The sequence below is a fragment of the Puma concolor genome, chromosome A2, assembly GCF_028749965.1.
Source record: "Puma concolor isolate L17-30 chromosome A2, mPumCon1.1.hap2, whole genome shotgun sequence".
In the NCBI taxonomy this organism is placed as follows: Eukaryota; Metazoa; Chordata; class Mammalia; order Carnivora; family Felidae; genus Puma; species Puma concolor.
Window position 1 is genome coordinate 151774247 of NC_141668.1, and position 15549 is coordinate 151789795.

At 38.1% G+C, this 15549-nt stretch overlaps 1 protein-coding gene across 14 annotated transcripts in view; it reads right to left on the reverse strand.

Moving 5' to 3' along the window:
• The window catches only part of DOCK3 (dedicator of cytokinesis 3), a 602545-nt gene that overhangs the window by 151812 nt on the left and 435184 nt on the right, over window positions 1-15549 (reverse strand). The gene's annotated exons all lie outside the window — the stretch shown is intronic.

The following is a 15549-nucleotide window of genomic DNA, read 5'->3' on the forward strand; positions in this document are numbered from 1 at the left end:
AGAAATAATGTATTATAACTAAAGTTACCATCGGCATTTAATGGGGTCATTAAAATATTTTATTCCCCAAACAACACAGTTATTCCTTAATTCCTGAAGGAAATTACTGGATTAAAAAACCTGAGACAGAGTGTTTGTGACATCTGGAGAGGTGTCTCTTCACTCTCTCACTGTAGCCTGCTCCTGCCCAGGCTCAGTTTCCCACCTCTTCATCCCAAGGCTCCCCACCAACTGCAACAGGAAAACTGAGCCATGGCAAAGACTAAGTATGTGATTCTAATAGTAATTTATTTCTCCTGTGCCCACAGTCATGTACTCACTACATACATGTGGTATCAGTAAAAAGGTAAATATTAAAATATTGTACTAGAATTAATATCAACTTCATAGGTTGCTTACTTTGTTCATGTATTCATCTGTTCATTTAGTCAACAAATAGTTGTTAAATTCTGTGTGCTAAACATGGGAATACAAATGGGAACAAGATACATACAAGGTACTTTTTTTCATAAAGCTTGTGGTCCTGGTAGACAATTAAATATGCATAAATGAAGCTGAGAAATTATTTGGGCCAGATGTAAACTTGAGATTTTTTTCAGCCAGGGGATTGGATGGGAATAAGGAGAAGATGTACACAGAAGGAGAAGAAAAAAAACGGCTTTGGTTGGAATCCTGAGGGACATTGATATTTAGGAAGTAGGCAAGAGAAATACAGCTAGCAAAGTAGACAATGGGGACAAACAGAAAAACAACAAAAATAAGGAGGATGGTAGGATGTTATGTCAGTCAAGGGAAGAAAATGTCCAAAAGAGGAGGGAGGGATCATTGAGGTCAAAGGCCATTGAGAATCAAATGAGTGAAGCACAAGAGTGTCCCTGACAGTTCAGAAAAGAGACTAATGTGATTCTTGCAATAACTGTTTTAGTGGAATGGTAGAGAAAGAGCCCAGTGTGAGAAGTAAGAAGTGAGAAGGCAGAAACAGTGAGTCTAGACTACTCTTCAGTGAAAAACTATGAAAAGGTGGAAGTGATGAATTTATAGCTGAATGGGCATGTTGGGTTGAGGGAGGTCTTTATTAACATGTGTACACACACACACACACACACACAATTATCAATAAAGGCACCATAATTCATCAAAGGAGCATAGTAATTTCAACAAATCATGCTTAACAATCTATATGAAAAAAACTAAACTGTGATCCTTGCCTACAACGCAATTAACTTGAATGGATCATAGACCTAAATATAGGAGCTAAAACTATAAAACTGTAAGAAGAAAACACAGGAAAAAAATGAAGACAAGTACATTTTTATATTTTACTCACATTTATTATTTCTATATTTAGCATTAAAGAAAAATATTTGTGATCTCAGATTATTAAGAAAATATCATGAATCACAACAAAATGATAAACTGTACTTATCAAAATTAAAACCATCTTCTCTTAGAAAGATACTCTTAAGAAAGTGAAAAGACAAGCTATAGACAGAGAAAATATTTACAAACACTCATCTAAGAAAGGACTGTATGGAGAACACACTATTGAGTTCTGAGAGTTCTTTATAAGTAATAACTCAATTTAAAAATGAACAAAATATTTGAACAGATCTTCACCAAAGAACATACAGGGATAGCAAATAAGCTTAAGAAAACATTAATCATTAGAGAAACGAACATTAAAAGCACAGTGAGGTACCACTATACACCTATTAGAGTGGCTAAAACTAAAGATTAGATATACCAAGGACTGGTGAGAATGTAGAGCAACTAGACCTCTCATAAACTGTTGAGGGAAATACAAAATGGTACAGCCACTTTAGAAAATAGTCTGAGAGTTTCTTATGAAGCTAAACATATTACATGACCCAACAATTCTACTTTTAGGTATTTACTCAGCAGAAATGAAAACTTATGTCCACACAAAGACCAAAAGTGAATATCTGTAGCAGCTTTATTCCTAATAGAAACTGTAAAGAACCCAAATGTCCAAAAGGAAATGATTGGACAATCCATATAATGGAATATCCACACAATGGTGGATTATATATATATTATATAAAATATATAAATATTTTTATTTATTAATAAAATATATAATTTTATATTAATAAAAATATATACTACTTCACAATAAGAACTACTGAGATATATAATAATATGGATGAATCTCAAAAATGTATGCTAAGTGAAAGAAGCCAATCAATCACAAAAGACCATATATTGTATATCTTCACTTATAATCTAGAATAGGCAAAACTGTAAGGATGGAAACCAGATCAGGAGTTGCCAGGGTTGAGGAAGGAGGGCAGGGATTGACTGCAAAGGTGCATGAGGGAAATTTCTGGGGTGATGAAAGGTTCTACTTCTTGAATATGGTGGTGGTTTCACAACTATAAATTTGTCAAAACTCATCAAAGGATGTATTAAAAAGAGTGAATTTTACTACATGCAAATTACAGTTCAACAACCTGACTTCAAAAAAAGATGGGATGCACCAAAGGACACTTACTTCTTTTTTTTAAAATTGTTTTTTAATGTTTATTTATTTTGAAGGAGAGGGAGTCCGAGCACAAGCAGGGGTGGGGTAGAGAGAGAGAGGGAGACACAGAATCCGAAGCAGACTCCAGGTACTAGGCTGTTAGCACAGAGCCCGACACAGGGCTCAAACTCATGAGCTGTGAGATCATGACCTGAGCTAAAGTCAGATGCTTAACCGACTAAGCCACCCAGGCACCCAAGGTAACTTATATTAGGACAATGTTAGAAGAAGATGAGATACTGAAGACAGAGGAAAGACAGAAAATAATTGGCAAAGGAAAAAAAGGTTCCCACGTCCTAGAAGAACTGAGAGAATCAAGGAAAGAATGCAGGAGGAAACAATAGGTGTAGATACAAATAAGTTTGTAGTTTTAGTAATGGAAGGTTGAAGCTTATCAGAGAAACAGGAAACAAGCACATCAAAGTAACATTTTTCTGTTATTGTAGTTGATCTATCCCAACATGTGTATAATGCATTTAACAACCACCCAGTTAGCTCTTAACTTGATACAGGAGTATAAATGTATTTTTAGGAAGTTTATGTCTTTTCAAGAGAACGTATCATTACTTCTGCATCTTTGAAGGAACACCTGCAACGGCTATACTCTCACACTACCAATCTGTGAATCTCTCAAGGGCAGACGTCTATCAGGGAGGTTGCTGTTGGGAGCTGCTAGATACCCACAGAGAGGTGTGTCGTTTGGAGAGGCGACATCAAGCTCTGGCCCAAAGATAAAAGGGTATATAAAACAAATTCCTGAGTGGCAGGGTTGCTGGTCCTATCAGAATCCAAGAACTTATCTTTCTCCTCAACAGTGAGAGGAGGCCCGAGTTCTTATAGTGCCCACATGACCTTCAAATTTCCTAGAGCCTTTCATGCTTCTGGTTTCACCTAGCCTTCTTCACAATTTGTGAAAAAAAGAACTGTTTTTTCATTTCGTGGAGCTTTGGGAATACATCTAATTGTTTCCTGTTTTGCTAGCTTCTCAGGTATGATAAACAAATGATGCTTTCTTTTTTTTAAATTTTTTATTTAATTTACTTTTTAAATTTACATCAAAGTTAGTTAGCATACAGTGCAACAATGATTTCAGGAGTAGATTCCTTAATGCCCCTTACCCATTTAGCCCCCCAACCCCCACCCCCCACAACCCCTCCAGTAACCCTGTTTGTTCTCCATATTTAAGAGTCTCTTATGTCTTTGTCCCCTCCCTGTTTTTATATTTTTGCTTCCCTTCCCTTATGTTCATCTGCTTTGTATCTTTAAGTCCTCAAATGAGTGAAGTCATATGATATTTCTCTTTCTCTGACTAATTTCACTTAGCCTAATACCCTCTAGTTCCATCCACGTAGTTGTGAATGGCAAGATTTCCAAATGATGCTTTCTATTAACATTCAAAGTATCTGAAGGCAAATATCTATCCAATGTTTCCTGAAGTGGTCAAAAAAGCGGGAAATTCTGAATTAAATACAGTTAAACAGGTGTATATCCTCTAGGACTTCACAGAGGCTTAAAATGTTATATGTTTTAAATACCAAGTGGGACAGGTGACATTTGACCCCACAAGCTGCTTTTGTGTAAGGCAAGGGAATCTGTACAAACAAAGTTTGACAAATGCTGATCAAATCTATTTGCCAACCGGAGCTACAGACTTCCCAAAGGTATGAAAGGAGCTGTGGCCAAAAGAGTAAAATTTATTCTTGAGGTTTTACAAACATCTTCTATAAGAGAGCAAAATATCAGTTTTTCCCTTAAATATGGGTGAGAAAACTCCAATTCTTTCAAAAGAAAAAAAGAGATGGTGTTAAATTCTTACTGTTTAATAGGCAACATTATAAGAGAGCTTCTCTGCATTTAGTTGTCTTTATGATAAGCTATGCATGAATAGTATATGAAGCTACATTAATTTCATAACTTCACATTATTGAGCAAGTTGCTACAAATGAATTCCATAATTTGAATCTGTGACAAGTCTACTAGTGTCTTAATTTTAATATCACTTGATTTTATGAAAATTCTAATTCACACATTCATACACATCTCTATGGGTGGTAATTTATGCATCCCTCAAAGCAAATGTTCGGTGACTGCCAATGATGTTCCAGTCTATGCTGAAGCAGAAACGGTCTCTGATATTTAGGGAGAGTGTTTCCTGAAGACTCTGTTTTGGAAATATAAGCATGCTCCTCAAATAAATTCAGAGGAATTCTCTCAACTCTTTCAACTAATCTTCATGTTTCCCATTTGGTCCTCTGTGGAGATGGATGGCAAATATTTAGCATCTTTCTCATGATAACCTCCCAGGTGCTTAAAAATGGACAAGTAGCCCTAAGGTGGTACTACACAGTACATTCCAACAGATTAAAAAACCTCTAGTATTTCCTCATAGATTCATTTTCCAATTTAGGTCACTTGGCTCATTTCTCAAGTTCTTCAAGTTTCCCCACTGCATTCTGAAGCACAACAACAGAAATGTATATAAAGTGGTTTCATAGAGGCAAATCACTACTGTGGTTTTCAAATTTTTTAGCATCAGCTTTTCTCTTTTCAATGAAACCTTACACTGTTCAATATATGAAAGATTTATAAAGAGAACTACTTTGGTTGAATCAGAGGTGGGGGGAAGCAGAACAGAGGGAGGAGTCCTCCCTACTTAGGCCTCTTTGCTAACCAATCACTACCTGTCCCTGAGATACTTCAGGGCTCCAAAGAATATTTTATAACTACTAGTACAACTCAAAGGATTCTTTCCAGCCTTATTCTCTCCGTTTCATTCTTTCAACCAGCATTCATAAACCTCTAGGATATTTCAGAAACTGAGTTGGATACTGGGAATAGAGAAATGAAATGGTCCCTCCCTATCCTCAAGGCTTTGAGTCTACTCAGAGACCCACATAAAGCAAAAATTACAACACAATGTGAAAATGCTATAGTTACATAGAAAGGGACTGCTGACAAGTTCTACTGGGATTAGGGTAGGCTGCCCAAAGGAGATACCGTAAAGGATTCTTGCAATATTGCCAGGCTTTCAGCTTTGGTAAGGGGTAGTTAGAGATGAAGAGAAGGAGATTTCAGGAGAGTGCTTCAAATGCAGACTCTCAGAGGTCTGAGGCAACTTGATGGTGGGAAGGCTCCAAACATGAATTAGGAGGGCACTGGAAAGGTGGGGAGTGATCAAAGTGCTATGTAACACAGTGGACAAATCCACAGTGTGGACTTACATGTGGGGGTTCTCCAAACTTGGCTATCATCAGGAATAACTGGCAGTTTATTAAAATGAAGATTCCTGGACTCCATCCCAGGTCTTCTGGATCAGAATCTCCAGAGGAAAGGACTCAAAGAGGACTTCTGGAGAGAATCCAAGAATTTGTATTTTTTTTAAAGTCTCAGTTGTTAGGATTACCAAGTTTGGAAAACCTCATTATGGGCCTTATAGAGGCCAGGAAAGTTCAACTATGAGAAACAATGTTGATCTCTTAAATCTTTAGAATGATCACTAGGGCCACAGTGTTGAAGGCAAGTTGATAATATAGAAAATACTCGCAGGATAATTGGAGCAGCCCCATCAAGCTATGATGCTTTTTAGGAACAGAAGACAGAGAATGGATGTGAGATATAAGCTGACCACATGTAGCAGTTGATTGCATCTGGTGTCAACCAGGGAAGATATAAAGTTCAGATGTGTACGCTGAATTTGAAGTCTCTGTGGGATATGTGGGTGAACCAAAAACAGGCCGATAAAAAGCCCAAGTCTAAAGCTCAGGGAAAAGAGATGGGTGGAAGATGCAGCCCCAGGTCCTTATCACTTGCTGTCGCAGCAGCAACGGCAGCTACTTAATGAGCATCTTTTATATACCAGACATTGTTTAAAGTGTTTCTTTTCTTGCCTTTTTTCTTGTGTTTAGTCCTCATAATTGGTATTTCATCTCTGAAGAAACAGAGTCAGAGGGGTAAAATTCCTAGCTTGAGATCAGAAAGTAGAGAGAGAATGGTCAAGTTGCAATTCTAATCTGAATCTGTTTGATTAGGCTCCCAGAGGTGCTACATGAAGAAAATCCAGCTAGCCCCATAATCCCTATTACCCACATGGGGCACCTGACCCTTTTGATTAGAAAATTTATGCCAAACTCTCATTCCAGCTCTGCTGGTGACACCTAGTCTATTTGAAGTTTATGGCATTCACATCCAGGAGACTGAGAGGTGATGGGAACCATGGTTTGCCTGATTTGGAACAAGCAGAGACTCAAATGACAAACAATCCCAGGAAACAGATTCTTTTCATTTTCTCGAAAAGCAAAAGAGACACATGAGTAAACGTGTTATCACATATTCTTGAACATTTATAATAGCATTTTTCTAATTGTGCAGCCCCTAAAGGGTCTTTAGAAATAACATACTTCTCGTGAAATTGGAACTAAATGGTAACTTAAGGATCAGTTATGTGGGAAGCTACAGTTGTTTTCACTCTAATGATTTATGCTCGCATGCCAGGATCGGGCTCTCAATGCTAACAATAAAAAGCATGTAGATGAATAAATGGGGGTGCAGTGAGGGTGAGGCCCCGCTGACAGGACAGCACAATGCTAAATCAGTTCATCTTTGCCGTCTCCAACATTTAAGTCATAATACTTCTAAGAAAGGTGTACATGCATGTGGGGAAGTTGAGAGGCAGGAAGACCGACTCTGACTCTTACGTGTTTTGCTAATCTATGGGGCCTAAAGAAGTGCCACACTTTTATATTTCTCAGCTGAAGGTCAAGCAGTCTGGAGTGTCAGAGGAAAGTAATCATGCTAGCCCTTGATGCCAAATAAGCAATGTTAGAGCAGTGGCTGCTTCTCTGAGTTCAGGAACAGTTCTTTTGTCTGGTATAGACAAATGCACCCTTCATAGATAGGTCCTTTGTAACTTCCCAAGAGTAACCCAGACCTAGTAGTTCTGAAAGAAACTAGTAAATGAGTGAGAGCTGAAAAAAAAAAAAAAAAAACCAGTTTGGCTAAGAACTCTTTCCTCAAGTATATAGAAAAAATGCTACCTTGTAACTTATCTTACTGTACTTAAATATGTGGTCAAGCATTACCATAGAAAAATAAAGCATTTAAGAGCAAATCACTGATAACATGACCTAATGTTTTCTTATTTATTTATTACAGTGTTTTCCAATTTATTTACTATGCAAATGGGAAAGACTTAAATGCTCAGGTGTGCTTGCTCTCTAAGGCTTCATGTAAAAACACTGTCTTGGCAGGAATATAGAAAAATGACTGTCTTTTATGAAAGATCATACTCAACATAATCTAATCATGATTTCTTAATGCATATTCTACTAACTAGAAAAGGATAGCCTCAAAAATTCACTCTCACTAGTAGGATCTGATGGCAAGCAAAACAAACTTTGAACAAACATCCCTGTCTCTAGGAATTCAGTGCATAAGGCTTTCCAGTCTTCACAGTTACGTTTTGGAATTTCTACACAGCAAAATGGAAATGAAACAAACACACACCAAGGTTTTGAACAGGATGAGAGCAATTATCAACATGTTACTACACTTTTAGAGTTAATCAGCATCTTCTCATACATTGCTTCATGCGATGAGCGGGAACCTGGCAGGAGTACTCCAAATTTTCATTGGAAAGAGTTATCTTTCTGATCTTGTTCCCCTCCTCCCTCGTTACCCTCATTTACATTGATAATCTTTTGTTCTGTGCTTTCCAGTTCTTTGTTCAGAATGTGAACATTTATGTCCTTTTAAATTTCATTCCTTTACTCACTGCACATGTTTTTCTCTGTTTGGCATGATATAGAGTAGGAAGAATATATATTCCCAGATGTAAGAAAAATACCATTTGCCCATGTTTTTTCATGGTCTGCTATACAACACACACACACACACACACACACACACACACACACACACACACACACTCCTACAGATCTGGCATGAGTATTGTAACGACATGAGTCCTCTATGGATACCAGTAAGTTTTTTTTCCTCAGCTTTTCTCTTAAACCTAGGCTCCTGATGCGCTTCCGGTGATACGACATTCTGGCATCAAGAATCTGTACCTCAGGGGATTGCTGATAGAGAAATCTGCCTATTGTTTTTAGAAGGTACAGTGAGTAGTCACCAAGTACAGACCCCTTGGCTGCTGGAATCCATGACGATGACCATTAGGTCTCCTTAAAAGTTTCTTATTTCTATCTTATGGTTATCCTGCAATCTGCTTGGCTATTCTCTTATGAATGCCTGTGGCAGTATGGTGTAATGGAAATAAAGTAGGGGGCAGACCAGGACTTGAATCCTGGACTGGATACTAGCAAAGTGTTCACATTTAGAGTGGATGTAGGGACTGAATTAGGTGACACTATAAAGCTCCTGGCATAGGGCTTGACACATCACATGCACTCAAAGAGTGTTCACTCGTGTCCCTTTCTATCCCTCCTTTCCCACAGAGACTGATCCAAACATTAATATTTCTCCCTAAGCCTCATTAGAAAATAAAAATCACTGGATATGGTTGTCTTCAAAATTTATCAGAGCCTAATCCAACTTATTTGTGATTCCAGGCATTTCCATCCCTTCTCCCCACTCCCTGTAGGACCATGCCTCATCACACTATCTCCTCTATCTTCATGTTCCCTTCTAAAAGTCCCCTCAGCTCTGCTACTCTTTTCTACCAAACTTCTTCAGAGAGTATCCTCATCCCTGCCTCTACGTTTCTGCACTGACCATTCACTCCTCAATTGTGAGTTAGTTTCTTCTTATCCAATGGTTAAAACACATCATTTAATGATAGCACCACAACCCAAAACCTCTGGGACGCAGCAAAGGCGGTCATAAGAGGAAAGTATTTGGCAATCCAGGCCTTCCTAAAGAAGGAAGAAAGATCTCAGATACACAACGTAACCTTACACCTTAAGGAGCTGGAAAAAGAACAGCAAATAAAACCCAAAACCAGCAGAAGACAGGAAATAATAAAGATTAGAGCAGAAATTAATGCTATTGAAACCAAAAAAAACAGTAAAACAGATCAATGAAGCCAGAAGATGGTTCTTTGAAAGAATTAACAAAACTGATAAACCACTAGCCAGTCTGATAAAGAAGAAAAAGGAAAGGTCCCAAATAAGTAAAATCAAGAATGGAAGAGGAGAAATCACAACCAACACAACAGAAATAAAAACAATAATAAGAGAATATTATGAGCAATTATATGCCAACAAAATGGGCAATCTGGAAGAAATGGACAAATTCGTAGAAACAAATACACTACCAAAACTGAAACAGGAAGAAATAGAAAATTTGAACAGACCCATAACCAGTAAGGAAATCGAATTAGTAATAAAAAATCTGCCAAAAAACAAGAGTCCAGGGCGAGATGGGTGTCCAGGGGAATTCTACCAAACATTTAAGGAGGAGTTAACACCTATTCTCTTGAAGCTGTTCCAAAAAATAGAAATGGAAGGAAAACTTCCAAACTCTTTCCATGAAGCCAGCATTACCCTGATTCCAAAACCAGACAGAGACCCCACTAAAAAAGAGACCTATAGACCAATTTCCCTGATGAACATGGATGCAAAAATCCTCAATAAGATATTAGCCAACTGGATCCAACAATACATTAAAAAAATTATTCACCATGACCAAGTGAGATTTATACCTGGGATTCAGGGCTGGTTCAATATCCGCAAAACAATTAACGTGATTCATCACATCAATAAAAGAAAGGACAAGAACCATATGATCTCAATAGATGCAGAGAAAGCATTTGACAAAATACAGCATCCTTTCTTGAAAAAAACCCTCAAGAAAGTAGGGACAGAAGGATCATACCTCGAGATCATAAAAGCCATATACGAGCAACCCAATGCTAATATCATCCTCAATGGGGAAAAACTGAGAGCTTTCCCCCTAAGGTCAGGACTGAGACAGGGATGTCCACTCTCGCCACTGTTATTCAACTAAGTATTGGAAGCCTTAGCCTCTATAATAAGACATCACAAAGAAATAAAAGGCATCCAAATTGGCCAGGAGCAGGTTAAACTTTCACTCTTCGCAGTTGACATGATACTCTATATGGAAAACCCAAAAGATTCCACCAAAAAACTGCTAGAACTGATTCATGAATTCAGCAAAGTTGCAGGATATAAAATCAATGCACAGAAATTGGTTGCATTCCTATACACCAACAATGAAGCGACAGAAAGAGAAATCAAGGAATCGATCCCATTTACAGTCGCACAAAAAACCATAAAATACCTAGGAATAAATCTAACCAAAGAGGTGAAAAATCTATACACTGAAAACTATAGAAAGCTGATGAAAGAAATTGAAGAAGACACAAAGAAATGGAAAAAGATTCCATGTTCCTGGATAGGAAGAACAAATATTGTTAAAATGTCGATACTACCCAAAGCAATCCACATATTCAACATGATCCCTAACAAAATAACACCAGCATTCTTCACAGAGCTAGAACAAACAATCCTAAAATTTGTATGGAACCAGAAAAGACCCCAAATAGCCAAAGCAATCTTGAAAAAGAAAACCAAAGCAGGAGGCATCACAATCCCAGACTTCAAGCTATACTACAAAGTTGTAATCATCAAGACAGTATGGAACTGGCACAAGAACAGACACTCAGATCAATGGAACAGAATAGAGAACCCAGAAATGGATCCACAAACGTGTGGCCAACTCATCTTTGACAAAGCAGGAAAGACTATCCAATGGAATAAAGACAGTCTCTTCAGCAAGTGGTGCTGGGAACACTGGACAGTGACATGCAGAAGAATGAACCTGGCCCACTTTCTTACACCATACACAAAAATAAACTCAAAATGGATGAAAGACCTCAATGTAAGACGAGAAGCCATCAAAATCCTCGAGGAGAAAGCAGGCAAAAACCTCTTTGATCTTGCCTGCAGCAATTTCTTACTCAACATGTCTCTGAAGGCAAGGGAAACAAGCAAAAATGAACTACTGGGACCTCATCAAAATAAAAAGCTTCTGCACAGCGAAGGAAACAATCAGCAAAACTAAAAGGCAACCGACAGAATGGGAAAAGACATTTGCAAAGGACATATCAGATAAAGGGTTAGTATCCAAAATCTACAAAGAACTTATCAAACTCAACACCCAAAAACAAACAATCCAGTGAAGAAATGTGCACAAGACGTGAATAAACACTTCTTCAGAGAAGACACCCAGATGGCCAACCAACACATGAAAAAATGCTCAACATCACTCATCATCAGGGAAATAAAAATCAAAACCACAATGAGATACTACCTGACACCTGTCAGAATGGCTAACATTAACAACTCAGGCAACAACAGATGTTGGCGAGGACGTGGAGAAAGAGGATCTCTTTTGCAATGTTGGTGGGAATGCAAGCTGGTGCAGCCACTCTGGAAAACAGTATGGAGGTTCCTCAAAAAACTAAAAATAGAACTACCCGACGACCCAGCAATTGCACTACCAGGCATTTATCCACGGGATACATGAGTGCTGTTTCGAAGGGACACATGCACCCCCATGTTTATAGCAGCACTATCAACAATAGCCAAAGTATGGAAAGAGCCCAAATGTCCATCGATGGATGAATGGATAAAGAAGATGTGGTATATATATACAACAGGGTATTACTCAGCAATCAAAAAGAATGAAATCTTGCCATTTGCAACTACGTGGATGGAACTGGAGGGTATTATGCTAAGTGAAATTAGTCAGAGAAAGACAAAAACCATATGACTTCACTCATATGAGGACTTTAAGAGACAAAACAGATGAACATAAGGGAAGGGAAACAAAAATAATATGAAAACAAGGAGGGGGACAAAACAAAAGAGACTCATAAATATGGAGAACAAACTGAGGGTTGCTGGAGGGATTATGGGAGGGCAGATGGGCTAAATGGGTAAGGGGCAGGCATTAAGGAATCTACTGAAATCATTGCTTCACTATATACTAATTTGGATGTAAATTTTAAAAAATAAAAAATAAAGTTACATAAAAAAAAATAAACCACATCGTTTAAAACCTCCCTAGATGATCTTCAAATTCAGTGGTTGTCATTGTGTCTCAATGTGATTTTTCTATCCACTGACTCCCAACCCTGCTCTTTGGTCATAAATTCCCACTTTTCCTTGATGTAATTGTAGTTGAGCCCAATCTCTCTCCTCTACAACAAAATCCTATTGCTGTGGTCCTTAAACCCATCACAATATCCTGAAGAAAGTCTGCCTTACTGTCTTTAACAAATGTCTCAGTCATTTTTTTTTTCCCTTCAACAAAGACCTTAGTGGTGATCAATGGATATCCCAACCTGGGCCCTGAAATCTCTGGCACTTTCTACTGGCTTTCTACTGGCTCTAAAGATTGTGATCTGCAGTAGCTGTATTTGAGAAGACTACAGCAGCTATTTAAATGATCTGTTGGACCAGGATGGAACAGTGGATCCTTTGAGAACCGTCTTCCATTGACTAGCAACTGGTGGGAATGAGCAGTCCAAGGTGTGCAGCCAAGTACATGCTGGGATAGGAGTGGGAGTGGCTAACCTGCCTGAATCATTCTACCTGTGGCTTTGGCCTTGAGGCAGGAGTAGAAATGGGGCAAAGGAGAGAATGCCTTTATTTGAATTAATCTAGATTCTACACAAAGTCATTTTTGCAACTGTAGACTTGATGCTGGAAGTCCATCTTCAGAGTTTAAAACAAGTCATTAGTTCATATAATAACTGTTACCAGTTCACTGCAGGCTCTGTAACATTTTTGATTGCACATATAATCCTCTAAAAAAGAAGTGAGGGAGGAATTAGCATGTATATATCGACTTTTATATTTACCCATATATTTACCATTTCCAGTGCTCTTCAATCATTCCTGAAAATCTGGGTTTCCCTCTAATTCTTTCTTTTAGCCTGGAGAACCAGTTAGCTGCCGTTAGCATATTTTGAAATACAATTCTACTGGTGACATATTCTCTTACTTTTCTTTTATTTGAAAATATCTTCATTTCATCTTTATTCTTGAAATTTTTTTCACCAGATATATAATTCTGTGTTTGGCTTTCAACACTTTTTTATTTTTTAATTTATTTTTATTTTATTGTTTAATAAAATTAATTGTCAAATTGGTTTCCATACAACACCCAGTGTTCGTCCCAGCAGGTGCCCTTGTCAATACCCATCACCCACCCTCCCCTCCCTCCACCCCCCATCAACCCTCAGTTTGTTCTCAGTTTTTAAGAGTCTCTTATGTTTTGCCTCCCTCCCTCTCTAATCTCTTTTTTTTTCTTCCCCTCCCCCATGGTCTTCTGTTAAGTTTCTCAGGATCCACATAGGAGTGAAAACATATGGTATCTTTCTCTGTATGACTTATTTCACTTAGCATCACACTCTCCAGTTCCATCCATGTTGTGACAAAAGGCCAGATTTCATTCTTTCTCATCGCCAAATAGTATTCCATTGTATATATAAATCACAATTTCTTTATCCATTCATCATTTGATGGACATTTAGGCTCTTTCCATAATCTGGCTATTGTTGAAAGTGCTGCTATAAACATTGGGGTCCAAGTGCCCCTATGCATCAGCACTCCTGTATCCCTTGGGTAAATTCCTAGCAGTGCTATTGCTGAGTCATAGGGTAGGTGTATTTTTAATTTTTTGAGGAACCTCCATGCTGTTTTTCAGAGCGACTGCACCAGTTTGCATTCCCACCAATAGTGCAAGAGGTTCCCATTTCTCCACGTCCTTGCCAGCATCTATACTCTCCTGATTTGTTCATTTTAGCCACTCTGACTGGCGTGAGGTGATATCTGAGTGTGGTTTTGATTTGTATTTCCCTGAGGAGGAGTGACGTTGAACATCTTTTCATGTGCCTGTTGGTCATCCGGATGTCTTCTTTAGAGAAGTGTCTATTCATGTTTTCTGCCCAATTATTCATTGGATTATTTGCTTTTCAGGTGTGGAGTTTGGTGAGCTCTTTATAGATTTTGGATACTAGCCCTTTGTCTGATATGTCATTTGCAAATATCTTTTCCCATTTCGTCGGTTGCCTTTTAGTTTTGTTGACTGTTTCCTTTGCAGTGCAGAAGCTTTTTATCTTCATGAGGTCCCAATAGTTCATTTTTGTTTTTAATTCCCTTGCCTTTCGAGATGTGTCGAGTAAGAAATTGCTGCGGCTGAGGTCAGAGAAGTTTTTTCCTGCTTCTTCCTCTAGGGTTTTGATGGTTTCCTGTCTCACATTCAGGTCCTTCATCCATTTTGAGTTTACTTTTGTGAATGGTGTAAGAAAGTGGTCTAGTTTCATTCTTCTGCATGTTGCTGTCCAGCTCTCCCACCACCATACGTTAAAGAGACTGTCTTTTTTCCACTGGATGTTCTTTCCTGCTTTGTCAAAGATTAGTTGGCCATACTTTTGTGGGTCTAATACTGGGGTTTCTATTCTATTCCATTGGTCTACGTGTCTGTTTTTGTGTCAATACCATGCTGTCTTGAGGATTACAGCTTTGTAGTAGAGGTTGAAGTCTGGGATTTTGATGCCTACTGCTTTGGTCTTCTTCAAAATTACTTTGGCTATTCAGGGTCTTTTGTGGTTCCAAACAAATTTTAGGATTGTTTGTTCTAGCTTCGAGAAGAATGCTGGTGCAATGGTGATTGGGATTGCATTGAATGTATAGATAGCTTTGGGTACTATTGACATTTTAAGAATATTTATTCTTCCAATCCATGAGCACGGAATGTTTTCCATTTCTTTATATCTTCTTCCATTTCCTTCATAAGCTTTCTACAGTTTCCAGCAGACAGATCTTTTACATCTTTGGTTAGGTTTATTCCTAGGTATTTTATGCTTCTTGGTGCAACTGTGAATGGGATCAGTTTCTTTATTTGTCTTTCTGTTGCTTCATTGTTAGTGTATAAGAATGCAACTGATTTCTGTACATTGATTTTGTATCCTGTGACTTTGCTGAATTCATGTATCAGTTCTAGCAGACTTTTGGTGGAGT